The sequence below is a fragment of the Neolamprologus multifasciatus genome, chromosome 13 (genome assembly GCF_963576455.1).
Source record: "Neolamprologus multifasciatus chromosome 13, fNeoMul1.2, whole genome shotgun sequence".
NCBI lineage: Eukaryota > Metazoa > Chordata > Actinopteri > Cichliformes > Cichlidae > Neolamprologus > Neolamprologus multifasciatus.
In genome coordinates this window covers 33,704,670-33,731,199 of record NC_140451.1, presented here as the reverse complement: position 1 = coordinate 33,731,199, position 26,530 = coordinate 33,704,670, and the positions used below count along the sequence as shown (strand labels likewise).

The window sequence follows — 26,530 nt, the reverse complement described above, 5'->3', positions numbered from 1 at the left end:
CGAGAATTTACTCCGGTGTCCTGTTATATTTTAGATAGCAAGGAGTTTATTAAACTTCACCGAAACAATCTGCAAATTTCATTAAAATTTAACAAACTATCATCTTGTCTTTATTTTTAGTTAGCACATACCTTAAACACTTAAAGCTGTAAGCTAATGATAGTTATATAAGAGCAGATGCTGCTGGTGTACGTTTTACGTCCAATGGATGATGATCTGATTAGTCGACTAATCGCAAAAATAATCGGTGACTAGTCGACTATCAAAATAATCGTTTGTGGCAGCCCTAGTTCGGAGTGATGGCTACAGCTCCCTCAGGTGTCGCCATCCTCGTATCGTAAAACACACGGGAGTTTCCGGGATAAGTTTCCAACTTTGGAAGTTCTCACAGCCTCACCTGGAAAACCATACCCATGTATTCTCTGCCACCTTTACTGCACTTTTTATTGTCCTTTTATTTCAATTTGATTATTTTTAAATGACTTTCTCACTTTATTAGAACGTGGTGAAGGGTTAAGACGATACTCGCTGAAGCTGTAGAAGAACAATGATACATGATCAGTAACCTGCAGTTTGGTCCATTATTGACGACACACACAGGTGAGTCAATAAAGTTTCACATAAAAACAGCACCAGTCAAACCTGCTAAACATTAACCTGCCTGTCATGTGACACCACGCTGCTATCACCTTGTTTTCATTTCACTATGACTACTTCCTGCATGACCTCAGCCTCCACTGCTCTGCATCGCTACTGTTTACTCTCACAATCATACGATGGTGACACGCACACACAGCCAGGGGCAACTGTGCGTCATCGAGTACTTTGTGTTGACAGACTGTTAGTCGCCTGTTTGCTCTCAGGTGTTTCTGCCACACACTGACACCTGTAGCAGCGATCGCTCACAGGTAGACAGCGGCGAGCCCACCTGCAGCAGGAAGCTGAAGCCAAAGTGATGATCGAACCGACGAAAAGTTGCAGAAATTTGAAGGCCAGAAGCATGCTGTTAATATGAACTGCATGATTAAAGCAGTGCGATTCTTAGAAATGATGCACTGGGACCCAACATATATTCAGAATTTGCTGTTCTTACGAACCAATCATCATCAGCCTAGTCCTCAGGGAAGGAAAGACCGAAGTGATTTGGATATCCATCAAGTCATCTCACGTTTCAAATGGATTCTTGTATAAATATATTGTTCCTCAAAAGTGGTTAAAACAGGGATGCAAAATAATACTAAAGTGATGGACGACACTCCTGCAAATTCATAAAAGAAACGGGTATTTAACCTGTGGTGGGGTTCTCAGCTTGGAGATGGTCCCGAGAGTCACGGCTCAACCCTGTCATGTGATTCTTTGAAGAGATGAAATGTCTTTGAGACCCTAACAATGCAGTGAGATGATGCTTTGTGACAGACGGATTACCGTAAAGGCTCCGTTCAGTTTAAAAAGCTGATTATTACATTTTCAGCAACACAAACTAGTCTAACTCCATTTGGAGGAACTTCTCTGCTGCTCCTCTCAGTGCTGAGAGGATGATCAATAACGAGCTCGGTGCCACAACGTTGGACAAACTGTGTAATTACACCATTTGGCGTGCTCTTCTCCACATGACACTCCGATTACACCTGATGGCCGTCCGTCACCCTGTAAACTGAAGAACTACAGCTACATAAACCTGACTGTAGTTTGGCTGTGGGGGGGGGGGGGGGGGGGGGGGGGGACAGATGTGTTAGCAGATAGTGAGCTGAAGCATGCAAAACACCAAAGGAGCTCAGGACTAAGCTGGAGTTCCACAGTGAAGCTTTAAAGTAAAATCAGGTGAAATTTGAATGGAGTTTGGTGTGATCAGGGTGTCTCATTCAGTCTCTCACCTTAACACAGCAGCATTCAGAGGCTCTCCTCCTCCTGCTTCTCGGCTGGGTCTCCTTCCTCACACCTCCTCAGGGGGACAAACAGGAGCGATGGTCGCAGCTCTTCACCTCCTCCTTTGTCTCCCTCCACGCTCAGCAGCCGTCTCCCAGGTGACTCAGCCAAAGAATGACATCATCCCTGTCAGCACACACACCTGTTTCCTCAAAAGCACCACCTCCCTCTGCCTCCACACACCTCCTCCCCCTGCACCCATGCACTTCCTGGATCTCTTAAAGGGACAGCATCCCTCTGGAGCGACAGGTGAGCCTCCCTGCTGCAGTAACATCCGGCTGCGCTGGAGTCACCGGTCACACATATTGATCTGTGATATTGATATTCTGTGTCTGCTGAAGGCTTCCTCTCCTCTGTGTTTGCTCTGATGCAGTGCTGATGTCAGAGGAGGACCACAGAAGAAGAAACTCAAGCTACTTTTAAATCATGATTAGACAAGGTGTGCTCAGCGCCACCTGCTGGTGCAGAAGTGTGGGGACTTGAATCAGATTTCAAACAACTCTGGATTAAAACATGACTTTAAAAACATCATTTTAAGATCGGTAGCTCATTTCCACTCTGTAACAACAGCTGGAAAATCTGTTAGATGATGGTGAGAGTCATTATCCACACATGGAGAAATCCTGGAACACTGCGACTCATCCAGGAGGTCACAGAAGAACCCGGAACAGCATCTAAAGCCCCACAGGCCTCACTCGGCTCAGTTCAGGTCAGAGGTCATGAGTCAACAATAAGAAAGAGGCGGGGCAAAAATGGCCTCTGTGGGAGAGTCCGAGGAAAAAACCACTGCTGACCAACAAAACCACAAAGGCTCGTCTCACAAACATCTGGATGATCCCCGAGACTTCTGGGAAATATTCTGAGGACTGACGAGACAGAAGCTGAACTTTCTGGAAGGTTTGAGTCACATCTGCGTCAGACTAACAGCGTTTCAACATCCCAGCAGCAGGCAGACGCGGTGGGGGAGGTGTGATGGTCTGGGCTGCTCTGCTGTGACGGAGGGAACCACGAGTTCTGCTCTCTACCAGAAAACCCTGAAGGAGGATGTCCGCCCATCCCTCGGAGTTCTGAAGCTCAAGAGCACTCAGGCAGCAGGACAATGATCCAAACACAGCAGCAAGTCCACCTCTGATTGGCTCAGGAAGAGTAAACGAAGGTTTTGGAGCGTCGAGTCGAAGTCTGTTCTTAAATCGCTGAGGTGCTTCAGCGTGACCTCAAACAGGCGTCCGTGCTGGAAAACCCTCCAATGTGTCTGAATCCAAACAGCCCTGTGAACGAGGGCGGAGCTAAACTTCCTCCACAGCACTGTTAGAGAAAAGTGGCCATCGTTACATATCCGTAACACGCCACTGTGCTTTGTGCAGCAATAGTGGAGACGAGCTTTGAACAGGTCTTGGTGATCTCCAGTGAGGGAGGAACGCTGGTACTGGTCCTGAACTGGTCTGAGAGTCGGAGGGCAAAGTTTCCAGTTTCTGTCGAATCAACAACCAGAGGGAGTAAATTTAGAAACCAGTCAACGTTCTTCAGGCTTCCACCTCATTGTGTGTGTGTGCGTGTGTGTGTGTGTGTGTGTGTGTGTGTGTGTGTGTGTGTGTGTGTGTGTGTTTCACTGCTGTTTGTCTCGTCTCTGACGTGCAGATGCTGTTTGCTTATCCTCGTCTTCCTCTTGCTGCGCCCACGGGTGGTGACGTCAACATTTGAGAAGAAGAATAAAAGTGGATGAAAAGATGAAGTGGCTCAGCCTGCTGTGAAGTGTTTCTGCTGAAGATGTCACAGCTAATCCTGGAGCATCAGGACAGCCGTCAGGATGCTCTCGCTGAAGTGCAGTGCACAGACGGCAGCTCCTCTAAACCGCACTGAGAGTAACGTTCACACTGCAGGCGAAAGCGCATCAAATCCGACTTCTTTGACCCTCTGCGACCCATCTATCCCATCATGACAGTTTCAACAGCACAAATCTGATATCTTCAAATCCGATCTGGGTCACTTTCGTATGTGGTCCTGAATCCGATACATATCTGATGTTTTAGAAAGCTGCTGTTTGATGGTCATGTCGCATTAAATCCGTCTTTTACGTCACCGACACAAGACGGATGCCAATTATCAGCGCCGGAGAAGACAAATGAGAAAGCATGGCGGCGGAAACTGGAGACGGAGCGAGTCAATGGACAGAAACTGAGGTCACATTTTATTTGTAGTGTGAACGACAAAAAAGAGACTTGCAGTGAGAGGAAACCAAGGAGCAACAACAAAGCAAAGCAAACCTGTTTTACACCATCAGAGCAATGACACCTGGACATGTTTACAGTTTTAGAGTTAATGTTATAGTTTAATTTAGGTACCAGATGGTGGTCCATCCTCAGGCTATGAGAAAGGGGGACAAATGTCAAACAGCTGTTACTTTCCCACAATGAGTGGACAGGTGAGATGATTTGGACCTGTGCAGAGAAGGGCTAGAGCAGGGGTAGGCAACTCCAGGCCTCGAGTGTCCTGCAGGTTTTAGATGTGTCCTTGATCCAACACAGCTGATTACCTCCTCAACATGTCTTGAAGTTCTCCAGAGGCCTGGGAATAAACTAATGATTTGATTCAAGTGTGTTGACACAGGGTGATGTCTAAAACCTGCAAGACACCGGCACTTGAGGCCTGGAGTTGCCTACCCTGGGCTAGAGGATACTCTGCAGCTGCAGGACTGAGGAAGAGCTCAGAGAAGATTCAGGGATGTAGGGAAGGAGGACATGCAAAAGGTTGGTGTGACAGAGGAGGAGATGGAGACCCCTAAAGGAAGCAAGCAAAGAGCCAACCCTGACCCAACAGCCAAACTACAAAAACACCAACATCACAAGGACCAGGACGGATCGGATAGACGGACATACAGAGGTTAAATATCAGAGAGAAACCTTTCGTTGTTTCGTGTCTTTCACATAGAAAAAACTGCAACTGAACCAAAATGTGTCGCCATAAACCATGTGACAGCATTCAGTCTGCTCATTGGTCAGATATGTGTAAGGGTGGGGGCAACAAAAGTAATTACAGGAAGAAGGAGCTGCACTCTGGCCCAGTGGATAACACAGAGAGTTTACGTTCATCTTGCAGCTAGCTGCTAGCTACCCAGCTAGGTAACCTGCTGCATCCCAGAATGCAACACACACCTGGCTTTGTGGAGGTGTTTAGCTCAAACTTGGCACCTGCCAGCCTGCTCAGCTCTGTGGGGTTCATGAGGACTGAGACCGGTATCACCTGAGTGTGATTCCACCAGACTAAACAGGTGAGAAAGCGTCCTCTGGCTTTCAGTCTCAGGTGGAGTTGTTGGGCTGGCTCTGCTGTGGGCGGAGTCTTCTATCTCTGAATGGAGTAAACAAGTTCCTGGCATTTTAAGGCAGGATGGATTTCAGATCGTCCTCGCCAATAGGGTGGTAATCAGGTTTGTTACCTGTGGTCCTGTACCCCGTTTTTTCTTTCATCTCTAGTTGTTAATTGGAGAGTGTCCCTGACAGTTGGTGTGGCAGCCCATCATCGCAGTGTTGGCTGTTCGAGTTGGACCAATGCATCCAAAGCAGCCAAATATCCTGGATTCCCCACAGCTTTTTTTGACTTTCCATAATTAATCTATCAAATCTGGCCCTTTTTGTCTGAGTCTTTCCAAACCCCGATCATTTCTGAACCTTTTTTATCATATTGGTCTGATTCTACTCGTGTAGGTTTTACATCCTGGTGACCACGGAAAATAACCAAGATCTGCTGTTCTTTCTCTCTGTCTCTCACATGGGAAGAAGAAACCAATTACTGAAATATGCAAATGTAGGAAGCAGGTAATTATGATTTTCTCGCTAATTTTATATTTGTGATCAAACGCTGGCAAGAAGCAAGAAACACAGACGTAAAACCTGATCACATGACCCATCTAACACACCCCCTTTAACCAGATCGCATCACTGTGAGTCAAAAGTGAGAAATCTGGGATATAAACCAGAAAGATGCACAATAACAAAAACAACCCCAAAGAGACGAGGAAGCTGAGTGTGTGCCACTCCTCCTCCTCCTCCTCCCAGCAGGCTTCTCTGTGATGAGACTCTACAGCAGGAACTAAAACCAGCAGAAAAACAATTACATCATGGTGCTTCACGCACACACACACACACACACACATACTCATCTAACGGCAGCTTATTTCTGCCCCGTCTCCCATAGCGACCAGACTGCTTTCTGTCGCCACGGTGATAGAGCTGTAGCTCAGGACCACAGCTGATGGAAACAAGAAAGAGTGGAGACTACATATACAGAGAGGCTACCGACAGAAACAGCATCACCTTCAGGAGGTCAGAGGTCACACAGAGGTCACAGAATGAGTCCATTTTGAAATTATATTTCTAAAAACACAGGTAACAGATGTGATGCTGTTTCTGAAATGTCAACGAGCTGACATCAACTAAAACTGACCGATAACGTGACACTTAGTCTAGAGCAGCTTTGTGGCTAATAATGCTATAACAACACACACACACACACACACACACACACACTATTCACTAGTTCACAGGCAGACAGAAATACACTGAGAACAGTTTAACTAACACTACAGCTAGCAGCAGCTAAACGACGCTAACAGAGCTTAATAGTAGTGAACAACAGTTAAACGAGGCTAACAGTAGCTATCAAAAGCTAGCTAAAAAGCTAAAAGCTATGTATGCTATCGTTGTATATAGTGTATTATCTTACTTTTTTTTTATTGGTTGTACTTTGTATCTTTGTATTTCCTTCTGATATCTGTACCAGAGCTGAGGTGACACAAAAATTTCCCCGTTGTGGGATCAATAAAGTCTCATCTTATCTTATCTTATCTTAACACCAGCTAACAGCAGCTAATAGCGGATAACAGCAGCCTTCTGTCACAGGCTGGGTCTCTGACCCAGCGTTTTGAATTTTATTTTGTATTGTTGAGATTTTCATGTTAGGTTTGTGATTATAGTTTTTGTGTTATTCCTATTTAAGCTTTAGTTGAGGTTAAGCTTGGTTATTATTTATCATCTGTCTCCTTGTTTCTCTGTTTGGTTTCTTGTCTTGTCTGACTTGTGTTTCATGTCCTTTAAGCTGGTGTTGTCATGTCTGAGTCTCCATGTTTCCTGTTTATTTTGAAGAGTTCTTGTGTTCATTGTTTTAGTTTCACTTTCTCTTGTGGTGTCATCATGATAATTTGTGTCAGCTGTTTCCCTTCCCCTCATCACCTCCTGTGTATTCTCGTCTGTGTATGTGTCATAGTCGTCATAGAAACTACAGTTCATAGTCGTTGTAGTGTCTTAGTTGATTCATAGTTTTCCTTGTTAAGTCATAGTTTCACAGTCTAATTTGGTTTTTGCTTTGATTTATGTTCCAAACTCCGCTGCAGGTCCATATATCAAACGATCACTGTGGCATTACTGAGAGTTGAAAAACTGTCTAAAGTCTTTCATCTTTAATAAAATGATCAGCGTTCTGCTCTACCAGGTGTAACAACTGAGTTTAACATCCATGAAAACGGAATTTATGACATTTAACGGAGTTAGAAGTTAGCAGGAAGTTAGCTCGCTAGCTTCTATCTAAATACAATATAGCATGTCCTGACTGCGGGGTTTTGGAAACAAATTCAAACGTACAGCTCTGTTATCACTTCCAACATAAATGAAGACAGAAAACTAAACAGCAGTGACGTTTGTAGGGTTACTGAAGTTTGGCTAGCTGGTATATAATGATGTGCTACGTGACCGCTAGCGACACAGCTATGTTAGCATAATATAAACAAGCTAACTTTTTTTCCACTCGATAAAAGTTAACGTGAGTGTTCTCGGTGGTCAGGAACAAATGTAATCGCATGGCAGGATGCTGTAAAAGGACCAAACTTCAGCAGGAGAACAACTGAGATAATCCATCCACAATACGAGGTTAGTCATTCATATACTGCTGCATGGGCTGGGCTGTAGTTACATGCTAAGGTCTTAAAAACTGAGCTTAAATAAATGATTAGCGGTAATAAAAGCTGAGGGAGGTCAACAGTGATCACTGACTGTTTTAGGAGCTTTTTGAGATTAAATAGAAGAAAATACAAAACACTAAACATGTTAACAACACAAAAGCACATTAAACGCAGACTATTTTAAGCCCGGAAGTAGGATTCGTCACGTCATCACTTAACGACCGGATAACATTAGCAAGTGGTGGAAGCCAGCAGGTGGATGAGGGAAGGGGAGGCAGGAGGAGAGACCTGAGGCAGCCGCCGGTCCGAGTGTCAGGTGAACTTCAGGTAAGAAGTTATGACCTGCGGTCTGTCTGGGTCAGATATAAACCAAGTTTATTTTCGTTATGCTGACTTTTTTGTACTGCGTACTAGCTAGCATGACAGAGTTTCTATACAGCTGGGTGGGTGCTATGATGTTATTGATGTTGAACTTTATTTTATTCATAAGTTTAGTTAGTAGAGTTTCCAACTGTCCGTAAAAAACTGAATTGTCTCGTATTCAGAGAAAATATGACGCGTTTCGTGTTGAGGTGAAAAGGAACAGTTTGTCCCGAACTTCAGCTACAATGGAAAAGACACAAAGCTGGATTTATTCTGTCTTTGCTGCACAGCTGCCTCTTCTTCTCTCATTCTCTCCCCCTCCCTCTCCTGTTGCTACTTCAATCATGAAAACTGATCAATGATCAGCTGATCGTCTCTCTTGTTTGTTTATCGCCCACTTTGCGCCAGAAACAGGAAACCAGCGGATGTCGCGCTAAACAACAGCAGCGCTTTTAAGCTTGATCAGCTGTTGTTAGAATTTATCAGCTGATGTTTGCTGGAGCCATGTGGGTTTGGATATGTGGTGAGAGGGAAACATGAAGATGAAACCAGGAGATGTTTTTACTGAATCATCAGAGCTGAACAGGTGATGGAGAAACAGGTTTACCTTTTAGGTGACATGGATGAGTTGAAGTTATGAACTGTTTCTGAGAGACAAATAACACCAGGATCCTTTTTCTAAGTAGCTGACAGCTGGTAACTGTGCAGGGGCGGGTCTAGCAAAGTGTTGCCAGGGGGGCAGGTTGGGCATTAACAGGGAGAGGGGGGCACAAAGAAATACTTTTCTTTCTTATTCTCATTTAAAATGTTTCGCTTTTAACAAATAATTATCTGAATCTTACAACAAACGATTGATAGATTGATGCATATATACCATCAGAACAGTGTACATCACTGTCACAACAGCGTTTGTTTGCATTCAAAGGCTTCATGATTTTTCCTGTAATGGCGCCGGTCTCTAGTCAAATTCCCCGGGACAATTTTTTTTGTCCCAGTCCAGCCCTGTATGCAGCTCATCTGCAGTCTGGTGTTACCTACATCTTCCTATTCAGGAGGCAGAATTTCCGAGTTCTGAGTACAATCAAAGCACCACGACTGCAGCTTTTGTGTTGGATGTAAAAAGCGCACATGACGCTGTGACGTAGGCTAGAATCATGCGGCGGTCAACGACGGTCCAGGCGTGGGATTTCTCTCGTGGAAATATGTATTATCTTTTCCTTTCTATTGGTAGGTGGCACAGTGCACTGTGGCAAGTAAGCAAGCTAGAAGACTGGCAAAGTTGTGGAAGCAACACATTAACAAGAGAATTCTGAGTAAAACCAAAGTTACTTTCCCTAGTAACTAGTTACTTTGACAGTAACGAGTAACTTGAAGTAACTGAGTTACTTTTGATAGAAGTAACTAGTAATGTAACTAAGTTACTATTTTAAAGTAACCTACCCAACACTGATCAGCTGAAATAAAGGCTCGCCTAACAGAGGTTAACAGAGACAAAATGTCACGGTCGATAGCAGGGACTAAAGCGCAGAGCAGGTTGACGTTCCAAACACAGTTTATTTACAACACCAGTGCAGAATATATACAGTGAGGGGAAAATCCAGGGTTCCAAAGGTCCAGGAGGAAACTCTCTCACACTCGTCTTCACGCCCAAATTCACACACATTTGCACAGCAGGAAGGTCCCGAAGGAAAACTGTCACACAGGAGAGGGAAATTACTCACAAGTCACAAAACAGTCTAAGGAGCTTGGAAAGAAAAGCGTGGAAAGAAAAGCGTCTGGACTTCTTTAAGTTAAACTTAAAGAAGTCCAGACGCATCTGGAGTGCTGAAAACACCCCAACAATGCTGGAGATTATGTGGAGACTGGGACGCCAATCACTCTCATGTGTTTTGGAAGTGTAAAAATATCAAACCTTACTGGGAAAGCATTGCAGTAATAATGAAGAAAGTGCTGGGGTATGACGTGACGTGTGAGGCACGAGTAATGTATTTTGGAATATTGGAAAATGTAAGAAAGGAGGACCGTTACTTTTTTAAAATTAATTTGCTGTCAAGCAAAATGGTAATAAAAAAAAAACTGGCTGAAAAGTGACCCCTTAAAATTGGAACAACGGACCGATGTAATTAAGGACACACTTTGAGACTGAAATCTGACAAACACTGAAAACATTGGACAAAATGGATAGCCTATAAGACCCACTCAACCCCAAAAGGCAGGGACCCCTCTTTGTTGGGATGATTTTTTTAAATTCAAACTGCTTCTGGTTTTTGACCCTTAAGCGGATGGCTGGGCCCTGAGAGAATGGGGCCCGGCTATTTCCTGCTCTGGGTTCAAATATGTTAAGACTACGGATGGAACTGGACCTGTCGGGGAGAGGACCAGACATCGGGCCTTGTCTGGCTGTCTTTGTGTGGATGTAAGGGGCGGGGTGGATGGTGTTTTTGGGACGGGATTCATTCAACAGTCCACTTTTAAAGGAGTTCAGTGACTTTTTATCTTCCATCTTGAAGCTGTGCGTTGTGCAATCGGGGATCTTTACATACACATTGATGATGACTCTGACCTCTTTGCCAGAGGTTTTCTTAGTATCATTTCACACAGCATGTGTCTTTCTCTGTGGCTTCCTCTAAGTTCAGATCCTTCGTCACCTCTCTCACCTATGGGGTGCCACAGGGCTCTGTCTTGGGACTGTTACTGTTTCTGTTGTACGTACTCCCTCTTCTGCAACTTCTTAGCTCTTTTACAGATATTTTGTATCATTGTTCCGCAGATAATATTCAGCTATATATCTCTTTTAGGCCACCTGATGTTTCTAAGCTTCAGATCTTGCAGTCCTGCTTTGATTCCATTAGAGATTGGATGGCTGATAATTATCTTCAACTAAATGCTGAGAAAACTGAAGTCATTGTCTTTGCTCCTGAGAAATTTGTTCCCCTCGTGGTTAAAAATCTCGGCCCTCTTGTTTCTTATATTAAACCCTCCATTAGGATCCTTAGTGTTACACTTGACCCAGCTCTGACGCTGGACACACACGCTACCTCTTTGGTTCGCTCTTGTTTTTACAATTTAAGAAATATCGCTAAGCTGAGTCCCATTGTGTCATGCGCCAAATTGGAAATGATTATTCATACTTTTGTTTCATCTCGCTTAGATTATTGTAATTCCTTGTTTACTTGCTTAAGTCCTGCCTCCCTGGAACGACTGCAGGCTGTTCAGAACGCTGCTGCCAGGCTTCTGACAAAGCATCACAAACACTCCCCTGCCACTCCCTGCTGATTCAGCTGCATTGGCTCCCTGTCAAGTTCAGGGTCCATTTTAAGATTATAATCATGACCTATAGGGCCCTGCACGGTGTAGCTCCAACTTACATCAGTGATCTTCTTCTTCCTTATCGCCCCAGCAGGTCCCTGAGGTCTTGTGACCAGGGCTTGCTGGTTGTCCAGCATACAAGGTTAAAAACAAAAGGTGACAGAGCGTCAGTGGCTCCCAGACTCTGGAACTCGCTCCCTTTGAGTTTGAGATCAGTGGACTCAGTCATGTCTTTTAAAAAGCAGTTAAAAACGTATCTAGTAAAGCGCTATACAAATACAGGCCATCTGTTTAAACTTGCTTTTGGTTGATTTAGTTTTGTCGAGGTTGTATGTCCGTTTCTGCTTCTGTGAAGCACTTTGTGATTTTTATCTTGAAAGGTGCTATATAAATAAAATTCACTTGCTTACTTGCCATCGCACTCCGCAGCTGCAGGGAGATACTGGGATGTGGAGGAAAGCTATATATAGTTATTGTAGCTGACAGAGTGACATTACCTGGAGGGTCACAGCTGCTCACACCTGAGAAGGACAGATGTTCATGAGGATCTCCATCAACATCTGATTTAACATATTTTTCCCTTTTTTAAATTCTTGACTCGATTGAGAATGTTTTGTTTTATTTTGCTGTAGTCGATAAAAGATCAAACCAAACACCTGTTATATTATTGATACATTATGATATTTAAGAACTCTGTTTATGTCCTAAATGTATCCAGATATATAAGAAAACCAAATCTGAGCCAACAGTTTAGAGCTATTTCCCACAGTGAGACAACACACAGACACACACACACACGCGCGCACACACACACAGACACACACACACACACATGCACACACACACACAGACACACACACACATGCACACACACACAGAGCGTGTGAAAGCATTCCTGGGAACGGAGCGTCTGTACGTAACCTTTATTCAGTTGCTAATTTTACACAACAATGCAACAATACTCACACACCCATTAGCGATGCACACTCTCACACTCTCAGAGCTGTTTCTGCTCTGCAGCTGCTCAGACTTCTGGTGTCGTCACGTTCACACACTTTAACCTGCTGAAAATGAACTGTGAGCAGAGAAGACTGAAGTTGTGCAGCAGCTGAGCTAATCCTGACCACTAGCTCCTGCCTAGAGATGCCCAGAGATGGGCAGTTACAAGTAACGCTTTACTGTAATCTGATTACTTTTTTCAAGTAACGAGTAATGCAAGGGATATGCTGGAATATGCAGAAAATAGGTTTAAATGTTAAACACATTTCTTCAAGTCAAAGACTCTTGCATATAATTAAATTTTTGTTTGACGCAATGTGCATAAAGTTAAAAGATTAAAACTAATAAAAGATTTTTTTAAAAAGGGATTTCTTCCATTTGATTCAATTTTATATGGATTATGCAGAAAAACTATAATTGGGCTGAAAGGTCTATTACTGTATTACGTATTCAGGTTGTGTATCGTCTTTTTAAAAAGTAAGTAATTAAGTAATTAATTACCTCATCAAAGTCAAAGATGTGCTTCATTTGAGAATTTAATTTCTGTATAAAACATAATCACCTTTTTAATTGTTACCAAAGTACCATCGCGAGTTATTTTGGAGATGCATGTGAACACCAACAGAGCATTCTGGGAATTGTAGTATTAGCAGTACATGCACTTTATAATACCAGTAGGCCAGCTCTAATAGTAATTTTGTATGGCTTCGCGGGCCAAATGTAATTAGGCTGCGGGCCAAATTTGGCCCGTGGGCCAGAGTTTGACACCTATGATATAGGAGATTATGGTCTTCTTAGAGTCACAGAGAAGTAGGAACCAGGAAACATGAAGCAGCAGAGCATGCAGGAAGAGGAAACCTTTTGTGATTGGTGAGTCTCCACTGTGTGAACACAGTGTCGCTCTGACTAAGTCAGATCCTAAATGCTCAGCCCGAGTCTTTGGATGTAGTAAAATGGTTCCAGTCCCTCAGTTCACTTCATTATTCCCATCTGTTACTGGGTTGAGCTTTACTTTGACACATGTACCACGGCTCATATTTGACATTCTGATTTAATATTCTTGTTTTTGACATTATTCTTTTCATGATATTCTTTATATGGATTGAGTAGAGCTACAAGGGTGTCCTTTGCTGTGTAGCCAAACCCATCCAGCAGGAGGTGCATTGACTTAGTTTACAAACAGGCGATCCTTGGATCAAATCCCAAATTTGGATATAATGAAGATTTAGACATGCCCAAGACATCAATATTGGTTGAACAACCCTCAGAAGCTCCACTAGCGCTTTAATGCCTGGGACCCTCCAGCATTTGTTCTAGAACTGAAGAAGCTTCTTGGATCAGGTGAAAAGAAGTTTTTAAAGCTCTCAAGAGGACCATGAGGTGGATAACTGAGGACACACAAAGACTTTGAAAGATTTCCCAACTCCAAGATTAAGAATGCAATGACCACTGTGAAGAAGATGGTTTCAAATGGTAACAGGAAGGCACTGCTGGGATTTGAACCCAGGATCTCCTGTTTACTAGAAAGGCACTTTGACCAGCTAAGCCACAGCGCCTCCTGCTGTCAGGTAAACTGGTAATACCTGAGATTCAACACCCAACTTTCTTTTATTTTGACATTGAGGAAAAGTTGCCTACACAAAATGACTTATTTTGAAATAGCTCAGCAGGCACTGCTGGGATTTGAACCCAGGATCTCCTGTTTACGAGACAGGTGCTTTGACCGGCTAAGCTACAGTGCCTCCTTCAAGGAAGGGAAAAACCAAGTAACCTCTGCAGTCACAGGTTTGAATCGGTTTGTCGCATTTTTCCCCACCAGCTGTTGGACAGTAGCCAAAGGCACACAGCTCAAGGCGCTGTGGCTTAGCTAGCCAAAGCACCTGTCTTGTAAACAGGAGATCCTGGGTTCAAATCCCAGCAGTGCCTTGCCTCCCTACCAATGCCATTACATTTCATTAATGAGTGCTGATGGCTGGAAGCATTGGGAGTTATGCTTTCTCTCCTTCGTTTCCAAGAAGAGGACACAATGAAGGTTTAGACATGCCCAAGACATCAATGTTGGTTGAACAACCCTCAGAACCTCCACTAGCGGTTTAATGCCTGGGACCCTCCAGCATTTGTTCCAGAACTGAAGAAGCTTCTTGGATCAGGTGAAAAGAAGTTTTTAAAGCTCTCAAGAGTACCGTGAGGTGGATAACTGAGGACATACAAAGACTTTGAAAGATTTCCCAACTGCAAGATTAAGAATGCAATCAACACTGTGAAGAAGATGGTTTCAAATGGTAACAGGAAGGCACTGCTGGGATTTGAACCCAGGATCTCCTGTTTACTAGACAGGCACTTTGACCAGCTAAGCCACAGCGCCTCCTGCTGTCAGGTAAACCGGTAATACCTGAGATTCAACAGCCTACTTTCTTTTATTTTTACATTGAGGAAAAGTTGACTACACAAAATTACTTATTTTGAAAGAGCTCAAAAGGCACTGCTGGGATTTGAACCCAGGATCTCCTGTTTACTAGACAGGCACTTTGACCACCTAAGCCACAGCGCCTCCTGCTGTCAGTCAAACCGGTAATACCTGAGAATCAACAGCTTACTTTCTTTTATTTTGACATTGAGGAAAAGTTGCCGACACAAAATTTTTATTTTGAAATAACTCAACAGGCACTGCTGGGATTTGAACCCAGGATCTCCTGTTTACAAGACAGGTGCTTTGACCGGCTAAGCTACAGTGCCTCCTTCAGGGACGGAAAAACCAAGTAACCTCTGCAGTCACAGGTTTAAATCGCTTTGTCGCATTTTTCCCCACCAGCTGTTGGACAGTAGCCAGAGGCACACAGCTAGCTGTGGCTTTGCTAGCCAAAGCGCTTGTCTCGTAAACAGGAGATCCTGGGTTCAAATCCCAGCAGTGCCTTGCCTCCCTACCAATGCCATTACAGTTCATTAATGAGTGTTGATGGCAGGAAACATTGCGAGTTATGCTTTATCTCTTTCGTTTCCAAGAAGAGGACACAATGAAGATTTAGACATGCCCAAGACATCAATATTGGTTGAACAACCCTCAGAAGCTCCACTAGTGGTTTAATGCCTGGGACCCTCCAGCATTTGTTCCAGGACTGAAGAAGCTTCTTGGATCAGTTGAAAATAAGTTTTTATAGCTCTCAAGAGGACCGTGAGGTGGATAACTGAGGACATACAAAGACTTTGAAAGATTTCCCAACTCCAAGATTAAGAATGCAATCAACACTTTGAAGAAGATGGTTTCAAATGGTAACAGGAAGGCACTGCTGGGATTTGAACCCAGGATCTCCTGTTTACTAGACAGGCACTTTGACCAGCTAAGCCACAGCGCCTACTCCTGTCAGGTAAACCGGTAATACCTTAGATTCAACAGCCTACTTTCTTTTATTTTTACATTGAGGAAAAGTTGACTACACAAAATTACTTATTTTGAAAGAGCTCAACAGGCACTGCTGGGATTTGAATCCAGGATCTCCTGTTTACAAGACAGGTGCTTTGACCGGCTAAGCTACAGCGCCTCCTTGAGGGAAGGGAAAAAACCAAGTAAGCTCTGCAGTCACAGGTTTGAATCGGTTTGTCGCATTTTTCCCCACCAACTGTTGGACAGTAGCCAGTAGCCAAATGGTAACAGGAAGGCACTGCTGGGATTTGAACCCAGGATCTCCGGTTTACTAGACAGGCGCTTTGACCAGTTAAGCCACAGCGCCTCCTGCTGTCAGGCAAACCGGTAATACCTGAGATTCAACAGCTTACTTTCTTTTATTTTGCCATTGAGGAAAAGTTGCCTACACAAAATTACTCATTTTGAAATAGCTCAACAGGCACTGCTGGGATTTGAACCCAGGAACTCCTGTTTACAAGACAGGTGCTTTGACCGGCTAAGCTACAGTGCCTCCTTCAGGGAACGGAAAAACCAAGTAAGCTCTGCAGTCACATGTTTGAATCGGTTTGTCGCATTTTTCCCCACCAGCTGTTGGACAGTAGCCAGAGACACACATCTCAAGGCGCTGTGGCTTAGCTGGCCAAAGCACCTGTCTCGTAAACAGGAGATCCTGGGTTAAAATCCCAGCAGTGCCTTGCATTCCTACCAATGCCATTACATTTCATTAATGAGTGCTGATGGCGGGAACCATTGGGAGTTATGCTTTCTCTCCTTCGTTTCCAAGAAGAGGATACAATGAAGATTTAGACATGCCCAAGACATCAATATTGGGTGAACAACCCTCAGAAGCTCCACTAGCGGTTTAATGCCTGGGACCCTCCAGCATTTGTTCTAGAACTGAAAAAGCTTCTTGGATCAGATGAAAAGAAGTTTTTAAAGCTCTCAAGAGCACCCTGAGCTGGATAACTGAGGACATACAAAGACTTTGAAAGATTTCCCAACTCCAAGATTAAGAATGCAATCAACACTTTAAAGAAGATGGTTTCAAATGGTAACAAGAAGGCACTGCTGGGATTTGAACCCAGGATCTCCTGTTTACTAGACAGGCACTTTGACCAGCTAAGCCACAGCGCCTCCTGCTGTCAGGCAAACCGGTAATACCTGGTATTACCTGGTACTGCAGACGGAGACGAGTTCGATTTTTTAACTTTTGTGCACTATAAATGTAGGGTATGGTCAAATAGTCCAACAAGTAACTTCCTGTTCCTCACTTCTTCAAAGACGTCAGTGGAAACATCATAAGGTGAAGGAGAAGCTTTTGAGACTGATTCAACAGGGTGAGTCTGAACAAGTCCTCAAAACAACTCTATTTCCCTTGGCAAGGGTGGATTCCCGCACTTTACTGTAAAAGCTTTGTTTGTTTTGCAAAGCACTCTTTTGACTGTGCTCAATGGCTATCTGGTAGCTTTCTGCAAGACTCTCTCAGCTCTCCAGATCTAATTTCTGTTCACGTAGCCAATCGGAAAGAGACATCTGCAGCAGGGGGCATGGCCCAGCTACATCAGTTTGATAGAAATCTGCTGGTATTGCAGAGGCTCCAATAGCCAAACATTGTACTCGTGCAGACGATGGTACTGCTGCCTCCTCCTCAAGAGTTGAGGAATACTCATGTCTCTTGCATACTGCCTTTACTGCCTCGGTTGGAAAATCAGGCTCTTTGTTGCGGCGCAAGAGCTGTGCAGTAAAGCCTTCAATGGCATTTCCCTCATCATTAGAACTCTGATCAGATATATCACAGTCATGCTGATACGGACGTCTCAACAGCCCATCTGCATCTTGGTTGTCCTTCCCAGCGTTATACTCAATGTCAAAATCAAAACTGGAAAGTACGGCCAACCAATGCCCTACTGCGTCCAACTTTGCAGATGTTAAAACATATGTGAGTGGATTATTGTCTGTCATCACTGTAAATTTTGCTCCATAGAGATAGCGGAAAACGTTCTGGGTGACAGCCCACATCACAGACAGGAAGTCAAGCTTGTGTGCAGGGTACCTTTGCTCACACTTGGAGCGACCCCTACTGGCACAGGCAATGACTCTTAACTTGCTCTCCTGTTCTTGACATAGGGCTGCACCGAGAACATGGGCGCTTGCATCGGTGTGCACAATATAATGTCTCTTTGGATCTGCAAACCCCAGAACAGGAGCTGTTGTGAGCTTGAGAATCAATGTCTTAAAAGTATCTTCAGCGGTTGGGGTCCATTTTTCATGAAAAGGCTTTTTGAGATCCGCACTGGTAGAAACCTTGTGGTTTCTGCCAGACAGACTGGATTTTCTCTTCAGTGGGAGGCAACCAGCACTTAAGTGATTAAGGGGTATTGCAAGCTTGGCATAGTCTTTTATAAACCTCCTGTAATATCCAGTGAACCCAAGGAAAGACTTAAGCTACTTGATGTTAGCTGGTCTTGGCCAGGTAGTGAGGGCAGCTGGATCTGTTTTGACCCCTTCTGATGATACAACAAGGCCGAGATATTGGACAGATGTCCTGAAGAACTGACATTTCTCTGGCGACAGCTTTAAAGTAAATTCTTTCATCCTATGGAGGACCTTCAGCGATCGTTCCTCATGGTTCTCAAGTGTAGCTGAGAAAGGAGTGACATCATCAAGAAAAACCGAGACCTGAATCAAATTCCTGCTGCCTATACACTTTTCCATAACATAAGAGGAAACAAGAACACTAGAACACCTCCTTATGCTGTTTTTAATAGAGAACTCTTCTGCATTTATTTTAACACAACACCTAACAGTCTTACCTTCTCTTATCAGTAACTTGAATGATTTGCAGAAACTTTACAGTACTTTTGGGACGAAAGCTCAATATAACCCTGCCTCACCCAGTTTCTATACTGGTCCATTTATGTCTGTTGTTACAGTTGCACAGTGTCATGTTTTAGTACACTTTCAGTTTGGAATCTTTTTTTTCTGCATGTGGTGCACAGCTGCTGGGGTGTCCTTTGCTAAATCTTTAGTGCCTCCAAACTTCAGATTCAACAGCTTACTTTCTTTTATTTATTTTTGAGGAAAAGTTGCCTACACAAAATTACTTATTTTGAAATAGCTCAACAGGCACTGCTGGGATTGGAACCCAGGATCTCCTGTTTACAAGACAGGTGCTTTGACCGGCTAAGCTACAGTGCCTCCTTCAGGGAAGGGAAAAACCAAGTAAGCTCTGCAGTCACAGGTTTGAATCGGTTTGTCGCATTTTTCCCCACCAGCTGTTGGACAGTAGCCAGAGGCACACATCTCAAGGCGCTGTGGCTTAGCTGGCCAAAGCACCTGTCTCGTAAACAGGAGATCCTGGGTTCAAATCCCAGCAGTGCCTTGCATTCCTACCAATGCCATTACATTTCATTAATGAGTGCTGATGGCGGGAAGCATTGGGAGTTATGCTTTCTCTCTTTCGTTTCCAAGAAGAGGACACAATGAAGATTTAGACATGCCCAAGACATCAATATTGGGTGAACAACCCTCAGAAGCTCCACTAGCGGTTTAATGCCTGGGACCCTCCAGCATTTGTTCCAGAACTGAAGAAGCTTCTTGGATCAGACGAATAGAAGTTTTTAAAACTCTCAACAGTACCGTGAGCTGGATAACTGAGGACATACAAAGACTTTGAAAGATTTACCAACTCCAAGATTAAGATTGCAATCAACACTTTGAAGAAGATGGTTTCAAATGGTAACAGGAAGGCACTGCTGGGATTTGAACCCAGGATCTCCTGTTTACTAGACAGGCACTTTGACCAGCTAAGCCACAGCACCTCCTGCTGTCAGGTAAACCGGTAATACCTGAGATTCAACAGCCTACTTTCTTTTATTTTTACATTGAGGAAAAGTTGCCTACACAAAATTACTTATTTTGAAATAGCTCAACAGGCACTGCTGGGATTTGAACCCAGGATCTCCTGTTTACAAGACAGGTGCTTTGACCGGCTAATCTACAGTGCCTCCTTGAGGGAAGGGAAAAAACCAAGTAACCTCTGCAGTCACAGGTTCGAATCGGTTTGTCGCATTTTTCCCGACCAGCTGTTGGACAGTAGCCAGAGACACACATCTCAAGGCGCTGTGGCTTAGCTGGCCAAAGCGCCTGTCTTGTAAACAGGAGATCCTGGGTTCAAATCCCAGCAGTGCCTTGCCTCCCTACCAATGCCATTACATTTCATTAATGAGTGCTGATGGCGGGAAGCATTGGGAGTTATGCTTTCTCTCCTTCGTTTCCAAGAAGAGGACACAATGAAGATTTAGACATGCCCAAGACATCAATGTTGGTTGAACAACCCTCAGAAGCTCCACTAGCGGTTTAATGCCTGGGACCCTCCAGCATTTGTTCGAGAACTGAAGAAGCTTCTTGCATCAGGTGAAAATAAATTTTTAAAGCTCTCAAGAGTACCGTGAGGTGGATAACTGAGCACATACAAAGACTTTGAAAGATTTCCCAACTGCAAGATTAAGAACGCAATCAACACTGTGAAGAAGATGGTTTCAAATGGTAACAGGAAGGCACTGCTGGGATTTGAACCCAGGATCTCCTGTTTACTAGACAGGCACTTTGACCAGCTAAGCCACAGCGCCTCCTGCTGTCAGGCCAACCGGTAATACCTGGTATTACCCGGTACTGCAGAAGGAGACGAGTTCGATTTTTTAACTTTTGTGCACTATAAATGTAGGGTATGGTCAAATAGTCCAACAAGTAACTTCCTGTTCCTCACTTCTTCAATGACGTCAGTGGAAACATCATAAGGTGAAGGAGAAGCTTTTGAGACTGATTCAACAGGGTGAGTCTGAACAAGTCCTCAAAACAACTATTTCCCTTGGCAAGGGTGGATTCCCGCACTTTACTGTAAAAGCTTTGTTTGTTTTGCAAAGCACTCTTTTGACTGTGCTCAATGGCTAACTGGTAGCTTTCTGCAAGACTCTCTCAGCTCTCCAGATCTAATTTCTGTTCACGTAGCCAATCGGAAAGAGACATCTGCAGCAGGGGGCATGGCCCAGCTACATCAGTTTGATAGAAATCTGCTGGTATTGCAGAGGCTCCAATAGCCAAACATTGTACTCGTGCAGACGATGGTACTGCGTCCAACTTTGCAGATGTTAAAACATATGTGAGTGGATTATTGTCTGTCATCACTGTAAATTTTGCTCCATAGAGATAGCGGAAAACGTTCTGGGTGACAGCCCACTTCACAGACAGGAAGTCAAGCTTGTGTGCAGGGTACCTTTGCTCACACTTGGAGCGACCCCTACTGGCACAGGCAATGACTCTTAACTTGCTCTCCTGTTCTTGACATAGGGCTGCACCGAGAACATGGGCGCTTGCATCGGTGTGCACAATATAATGTCTCTTTGGATCTGCAAACCCCAGAACAGGAGCTGTTGTGAGCTTGAGAATCAATGTCTTAAAAGTATCTTCAGCGGTTGGGGTCCATTTTTCATGAAAAGGCTTTTTGAGATCCGCACTGGTAGAAACCTTGTGGTTTCTGCCAGACAGACTGGATTTTCTCTTCAGTGGGAGGCAACCAGCACTTAAGTGATTAAGGGGTATTGCAAGCTTGGCATAGTCTTTTATAAACCTCCTGTAATATCCAGTGAACCCAAGGAAAGACTTAAGCTACTTGATGTTAGCTGGTCTTGGCCAGGTAGTGAGGGCAGCTGGATCTGTTTTGACCCCTTCTGATGATACAACAAGGCCGAGATATTGGACAGATGTCCTGAAGAACTGACATTTCTCTGGCGACAGCTTTAAAGTAAATTCTTTCATCCTATGGAGGACCTTCAGCGATCGTTCCTCATGGTTCTCAAGTGTAGCTGAGAAAGGAGTGACATCATCAAGAAAAACCGAGACCTGAATCAAATTCCTGCTGCCTATACACTTTTCCATAACATAAGAGGAAACAAGAACACTAGAACACCTCCTTATGCTGTTTTTAATAGAGAACTCTTCTGCATTTATTTTAACACAACACCTAACAGTCTTACCTTCTCTTATCAGTAACTTGAATGATTTGCAGAAACTTTACAGTACTTTTGGGACGAAAGCTCAATATAACCCTGCCTCACCCAGTTTCTATACTGGTCCATTTATGTCTGTTGTTACAGTTGCACAGTGTCATGTTTTAGTACACTTTCAGTTTGGAATCTTTTTTTTCTGCATGTGGTGCACAGCTGCTGGGGTGTCCTTTGCTAAATCTTTAGTGCCTCCAAACTTCAGATTCAACAGCTTACTTTCTTTTATTTATTTTTGAGGAAAAGTTGCCTACACAAAATCTCTTATTTTGAAATAGCTCAACAGGCACTGCTGGGATTGGAACCCAGGATCTCCTGTTTACAAGACAGGTGCTTTGACCGGCTAAGCTACAGCGCCTCCTTCAAGGAAGGGAAAAACCAAGTAACCTCTGCAGTCACAGGTTCGAATCGGTTTGTCGCATTTTTCCCCACCAGCTGTTGGACAGTAGCCAGAGGCACACATCTCAAGGCGCTGTGGCTTAGCTGGCCAAAGCGACTGTCTCGTTTCATTAATGAGTGCTGATGGCGGTAAGCATTGGTAGTTATGCTTTCTCTTCTTCGTTTCCAAGAAGAGGACACAATGAAGATTTAGACATGCCCAAGACATCAATATTGGGTGAACAACCCTCAGAAGCTCCACTATACCTGAAATGTGCAATTCACTTGTATTTTTATTTTTATTTTTATTCCTATTTATTCTATTTATCCCCTTTGTATATTTTATCTATATATGTCTTTGCATTTATATATATATATATATATATATATATATATATATATATATATATATATATATATAATATTCTTAACTCTGTAACTTCTGTCGGTGCTGTGCTTTTGGAAAACAAATTTCCCAGAGGAACCCACCCGAGGGATTAATAAAGTTTTATCTTATCTTATCTGTTAGCGGTTTAATGCCTGGGACCCTCCAGCATTTGTTCTAGAACTGAAGAAGCTTCTTGGATCAGATGAAAAGAAGTTTTTAAAACTCTCAACAGTACCGTCAGCTGGATAACTGAGGACATACAAAGACTTTGAAAGATTTCCCAACTCCAAGATTAAGAATGCAATCAACACTGTGAAGAAGATGGTTTCAAATGGTAACAGGAAGGCACTGCTGGGATATGAACCCAGGATCTCCTGTTTCCTAGACAGGTACTTTGACCAGCTAAGCCACAGCGCCTCCTGCTGTCAGGCAAACTAGTAATACCTGAGATTCAACACCCAACTTTCTTTTATTTTGACATTGAGGAAAAGTTGCAGACACAAAATTTCTTATTTTGAAATAGCTCAACAGGCACTGCTGGGATTTGAACCCAGAATCTCCTGTTTACTAGACAGGTGCTTTGACCGGCTAAGCTACAGCGCCTCCTTCAGGGAACGGAAAAACCAAGTAACCTCTGCAGTCACAGGTTTGAATCGGTTTGTCGCATTTTTCCCCACCAGCTGTTGGACAGTAGCCAGTAGCCAAATGGTAACAGGAAGGCACTGCTGGGATTTGAACCCAGGACCTCCTGTTTCCTAGACAGGTACTTTGACCAGCTAAGCCACAGCGCCTCCTGCTGTCAGGCAAACCGGTAATACCTGAGATTCAACAGCTTACTTTCTTTTATTTTGACATTGAGGAAAAGTTGCCTACACAAAATTACTTATTTTGAAATAGCTCAACAGGCACTGCTGGGATTTGAACCCAAGATCTCCTGTTTACTAGACAGGCACTTTGACCAGCTAAGCTACAGTGCCTCCTTCAGGGAACGGAAAAACCAAGTAAGCTCTGCAGTCACAGGTTTGAATTGGTTTGTCGCATTTTTCCCCACCAGCTGTTGGACAGTAGCCAGAGGCACACATCTCAAGGCGTTGTGGCTTAGCTGGCCAAAGCACCTGTCTCGTAAACAGGATGGCGGGAAGCATTGGGAGTTATGCTTTCTCTCCTTTGTTTCCAAGAAGAGGACACAATGAAGGTTTAGACATGCCCAAGACATCAATATTGGGTGAATAACCCTCAGAAGCTCCACTAGCGGTTTAATGCCTGGGACCCTCCAGCATTTGTTCCACAACTGAAGAAGCTTCTTGGATCAGGTGAAAAGAAGTTTTTAAAGCTCTCAAGAGGAGCGTGAGGTGGATAACTGAGGACATACAAAGACTTTGAAAGATTTCCCAACTGCAAGATTAAGAATGCAATCAACACTGTGAAGAAGATGGTTTCAAATGGTAACAGGAAGGCACTGCTGGGATTTGAACCCAGGATCTCCTGTTTACTAGACAGGTGCTTTGACCAGCTAAGCCACAGCGCCTCCTGCTGTCAGGCAAACTGGTAATACCTGAGATTCAACACCCAACTTTCTTTTATTTTGACATTGAGGAAAAGTTGCCTACACAAAATCACTTATTTTGAAATAGCTCAGCAGGCACTGCTGGGATTTGAACCCAGGATCTCCTGTTTACAAGACAGGTGCTTTGACCGGCTAAGCTACAGTGCCTCCTTCAGGGAACGGAAAAACCAAGTAACCTCAGCAGTCACAGGTTTGAATCAGTTTGTCGCATTTTTCCCCACCAGCTGTTGGACAGTAGCCAGAGGCACACATCTCAAGGCGCTGTGGCTTAGCTGGCCAAAGCGCCTGTCTTGTAAACAGGAGATCCTGGGTTCAAATCCCAGCAGTGCCTTGCATTCCTACCAATGCCATTACATTTCATTAATGAGTGCTTATGGCGGGAAGCATTGGGAGTTATGCTTTGTTTCCAAGAAGAGGACACAATGAAGATTTAGACATGCCCAAGACATCAATATTGGGTGAACAACCCTGAGAAGCTCCACTAGCGCTTTAATGCCTGGGACCCTCCAGCATTTGTTCGAGAACTGAAGAAGCTTCTTGCATCAGGTGAAAAGAAATTTTTAAAGCTCTCAAGAGTACCGTGAGGTGGATAACTGAGCACATACAAAGACTTTGAAAGATTTCCCAACTGTAAGATTAAGAACGCAATGAACACTTTGAAGAAGATGGTTTCAAATGGTAACAGGAAGGCACTGCTGGGATTTGAACCCAGGATCTCCTGTTTACTAGACAGGCACTTTGACCAGCTAAGCCACAGCACCTCCTGCTGTCAGGCAAACCGGTAATACCTGGTATTACCTGGTACTGCAGACGGAGACGAGTTCGATTTTTTAACTTTTGTGCACTATAAATGTAGGGTATGGTCAAATAGTCCAACAAGTAACTTCCTGTTCCTCACTTCTTCAATGACGTCAGTGGAAACATCATAAGGTGAAGGAGAAGCTTTTGAGACTGATTCAACAGGGTGAGTCTGAACAAGTCCTCAAAACAACTCTATTTCCCTTGGCAAGGGTGGATTCCCGCACTTTACTGTAAAAGCTTTGTTTGTTTTGCAAAGCACTCTTTTGACTGTGCTCAATGGCTAACTGGTAGCTTTCTGCAAGACTCTCTCAGCTCTCCAGATCTAATTTCTGTTCACGTAGCCAATCGGAAAGAGACATCTGCAGCAGGGGGCATGGCCCAGCTACATCAGTTTGATAGAAATCTGCTGGTATTGCAGAGGCTCCAATAGCCAAACATTGTACTCGTGCAGACGATGGTACTGCTGCCTCCTCCTCAAGAGTTGAGGAATACTCATGTCTCTTGCATACTGCCTTTACTGCCTCGGTTGGAAAATCAGGCTCTTTGTTGCGGCGCAAGAGCTGTGCAGTAAAGCCTTCAATGGCATTTCCCTCATCATTAGAACTCTGATCAGATATATCACAGTCATGCTGATACGGACGTCTCAACAGCCCATCTGCATCTTGGTTGTCCTTCCCAGCGTTATACTCAATGTCAAAATCAAAACTGGAAAGTACGGCCAACCAATGCCCTACTGCGTCCAACTTTGCAGATGTTAAAACATATGTGAGTGGATTATTGTCTGTCATCACTGTAAATTTTGCTCCATAGAGATAGCGGAAAACGTTCTGGGTGACAGCCCACTTCACAGACAGGAAGTCAAGCTTGTGTGCAGGGTACCTTTGCTCACACTTGGAGCGACCCCTACTGGCACAGGCAATGACTCTTAACTTGCTCTCCTGTTCTTGACATAGGGCTGCACCGAGAACATGGGCGCTTGCATCGGTGTGCACAATATAATGTCTCTTTGGATCTGCAAACCCCAGAACAGGAGCTGTTGTGAGCTTGAGAATCAATGTCTTAAAAGTATCTTCAGCGGTTGGGGTCCATTTTTCATGAAAAGGCTTTTTGAGATCCGCACTGGTAGAAACCTTGTGGTTTCTGCCAGACAGACTGGATTTTCTCTTCAGTGGGAGGCAACCAGCACTTAAGTGATTAAGGGGTATTGCAAGCTTGGCATAGTCTTTTATAAACCTCCTGTAATATCCAGTGAACCCAAGGAAAGACTTAAGCTACTTGATGTTAGCTGGTCTTGGCCAGGTAGTGAGGGCAGCTGGATCTGTTTTGACCCCTTCTGATGATACAACAAGGCCGAGATATTGGACAGATGTCCTGAAGAACTGAC

General features: G+C 44.0%; 27 non-coding genes across 27 annotated transcripts; 5 read left to right on the top strand and 22 right to left on the bottom strand.

The window, feature by feature from the left end:
• Positions 1-14,029: 14,029 nt before the first annotated feature.
• Positions 14,030-14,103, bottom strand: trnat-agu (transfer RNA threonine (anticodon AGU)). The gene has a single exon. It is a non-coding gene; the product is annotated as a tRNA-Thr (tRNA).
• Positions 14,104-14,215: 112 nt separating this feature from the next.
• Positions 14,216-14,289, bottom strand: trnat-cgu (transfer RNA threonine (anticodon CGU)). The gene has a single exon. It is a non-coding gene; the product is annotated as a tRNA-Thr (tRNA).
• Positions 14,290-14,399: 110 nt separating this feature from the next.
• On the top strand, positions 14,400-14,473 carry trnat-ugu (transfer RNA threonine (anticodon UGU)). The gene has a single exon. It is a non-coding gene; the product is annotated as a tRNA-Thr (tRNA).
• A 365-nt stretch (positions 14,474-14,838) lies between these two features.
• trnat-agu (transfer RNA threonine (anticodon AGU)) lies at positions 14,839-14,912 on the bottom strand. Its single transcript has one exon. It is a non-coding gene; the product is annotated as a tRNA-Thr (tRNA).
• A 112-nt stretch (positions 14,913-15,024) lies between these two features.
• trnat-agu (transfer RNA threonine (anticodon AGU)) lies at positions 15,025-15,098 on the bottom strand. The gene has a single exon. It is a non-coding gene; the product is annotated as a tRNA-Thr (tRNA).
• Positions 15,099-15,209: 111 nt separating this feature from the next.
• On the bottom strand, positions 15,210-15,283 carry trnat-ugu (transfer RNA threonine (anticodon UGU)). The gene has a single exon. It is a non-coding gene; the product is annotated as a tRNA-Thr (tRNA).
• Positions 15,284-15,826: 543 nt separating this feature from the next.
• Positions 15,827-15,900, bottom strand: trnat-agu (transfer RNA threonine (anticodon AGU)). Its single transcript has one exon. It is a non-coding gene; the product is annotated as a tRNA-Thr (tRNA).
• Positions 15,901-16,012: 112 nt separating this feature from the next.
• trnat-ugu (transfer RNA threonine (anticodon UGU)) lies at positions 16,013-16,086 on the bottom strand. The gene has a single exon. It is a non-coding gene; the product is annotated as a tRNA-Thr (tRNA).
• A 115-nt stretch (positions 16,087-16,201) lies between these two features.
• Positions 16,202-16,275, bottom strand: trnat-agu (transfer RNA threonine (anticodon AGU)). Its single transcript has one exon. It is a non-coding gene; the product is annotated as a tRNA-Thr (tRNA).
• A 112-nt stretch (positions 16,276-16,387) lies between these two features.
• Positions 16,388-16,461, bottom strand: trnat-ugu (transfer RNA threonine (anticodon UGU)). Its single transcript has one exon. It is a non-coding gene; the product is annotated as a tRNA-Thr (tRNA).
• A 110-nt stretch (positions 16,462-16,571) lies between these two features.
• On the top strand, positions 16,572-16,645 carry trnat-cgu (transfer RNA threonine (anticodon CGU)). Its single transcript has one exon. It is a non-coding gene; the product is annotated as a tRNA-Thr (tRNA).
• Positions 16,646-17,010: 365 nt separating this feature from the next.
• Positions 17,011-17,084, bottom strand: trnat-agu (transfer RNA threonine (anticodon AGU)). The gene has a single exon. It is a non-coding gene; the product is annotated as a tRNA-Thr (tRNA).
• A 1,990-nt stretch (positions 17,085-19,074) lies between these two features.
• On the bottom strand, positions 19,075-19,148 carry trnat-ugu (transfer RNA threonine (anticodon UGU)). Its single transcript has one exon. It is a non-coding gene; the product is annotated as a tRNA-Thr (tRNA).
• A 110-nt stretch (positions 19,149-19,258) lies between these two features.
• Positions 19,259-19,332, top strand: trnat-cgu (transfer RNA threonine (anticodon CGU)). The gene has a single exon. It is a non-coding gene; the product is annotated as a tRNA-Thr (tRNA).
• A 365-nt stretch (positions 19,333-19,697) lies between these two features.
• Positions 19,698-19,771, bottom strand: trnat-agu (transfer RNA threonine (anticodon AGU)). The gene has a single exon. It is a non-coding gene; the product is annotated as a tRNA-Thr (tRNA).
• A 112-nt stretch (positions 19,772-19,883) lies between these two features.
• Positions 19,884-19,957, bottom strand: trnat-ugu (transfer RNA threonine (anticodon UGU)). The gene has a single exon. It is a non-coding gene; the product is annotated as a tRNA-Thr (tRNA).
• Positions 19,958-20,068: 111 nt separating this feature from the next.
• Positions 20,069-20,142, top strand: trnat-ugu (transfer RNA threonine (anticodon UGU)). The gene has a single exon. It is a non-coding gene; the product is annotated as a tRNA-Thr (tRNA).
• A 365-nt stretch (positions 20,143-20,507) lies between these two features.
• Positions 20,508-20,581, bottom strand: trnat-agu (transfer RNA threonine (anticodon AGU)). Its single transcript has one exon. It is a non-coding gene; the product is annotated as a tRNA-Thr (tRNA).
• Positions 20,582-22,296: 1,715 nt separating this feature from the next.
• Positions 22,297-22,370, bottom strand: trnat-ugu (transfer RNA threonine (anticodon UGU)). The gene has a single exon. It is a non-coding gene; the product is annotated as a tRNA-Thr (tRNA).
• A 751-nt stretch (positions 22,371-23,121) lies between these two features.
• Positions 23,122-23,195, bottom strand: trnap-agg (transfer RNA proline (anticodon AGG)). The gene has a single exon. It is a non-coding gene; the product is annotated as a tRNA-Pro (tRNA).
• Positions 23,196-23,307: 112 nt separating this feature from the next.
• Positions 23,308-23,381, bottom strand: trnat-agu (transfer RNA threonine (anticodon AGU)). Its single transcript has one exon. It is a non-coding gene; the product is annotated as a tRNA-Thr (tRNA).
• A 114-nt stretch (positions 23,382-23,495) lies between these two features.
• trnap-agg (transfer RNA proline (anticodon AGG)) lies at positions 23,496-23,569 on the bottom strand. The gene has a single exon. It is a non-coding gene; the product is annotated as a tRNA-Pro (tRNA).
• A 112-nt stretch (positions 23,570-23,681) lies between these two features.
• Positions 23,682-23,755, bottom strand: trnat-agu (transfer RNA threonine (anticodon AGU)). Its single transcript has one exon. It is a non-coding gene; the product is annotated as a tRNA-Thr (tRNA).
• A 477-nt stretch (positions 23,756-24,232) lies between these two features.
• trnat-agu (transfer RNA threonine (anticodon AGU)) lies at positions 24,233-24,306 on the bottom strand. Its single transcript has one exon. It is a non-coding gene; the product is annotated as a tRNA-Thr (tRNA).
• Positions 24,307-24,418: 112 nt separating this feature from the next.
• trnat-ugu (transfer RNA threonine (anticodon UGU)) lies at positions 24,419-24,492 on the bottom strand. The gene has a single exon. It is a non-coding gene; the product is annotated as a tRNA-Thr (tRNA).
• A 110-nt stretch (positions 24,493-24,602) lies between these two features.
• trnat-ugu (transfer RNA threonine (anticodon UGU)) lies at positions 24,603-24,676 on the top strand. The gene has a single exon. It is a non-coding gene; the product is annotated as a tRNA-Thr (tRNA).
• A 356-nt stretch (positions 24,677-25,032) lies between these two features.
• On the bottom strand, positions 25,033-25,106 carry trnat-agu (transfer RNA threonine (anticodon AGU)). The gene has a single exon. It is a non-coding gene; the product is annotated as a tRNA-Thr (tRNA).
• Positions 25,107-26,530: the final 1,424 nt, after the last annotated feature.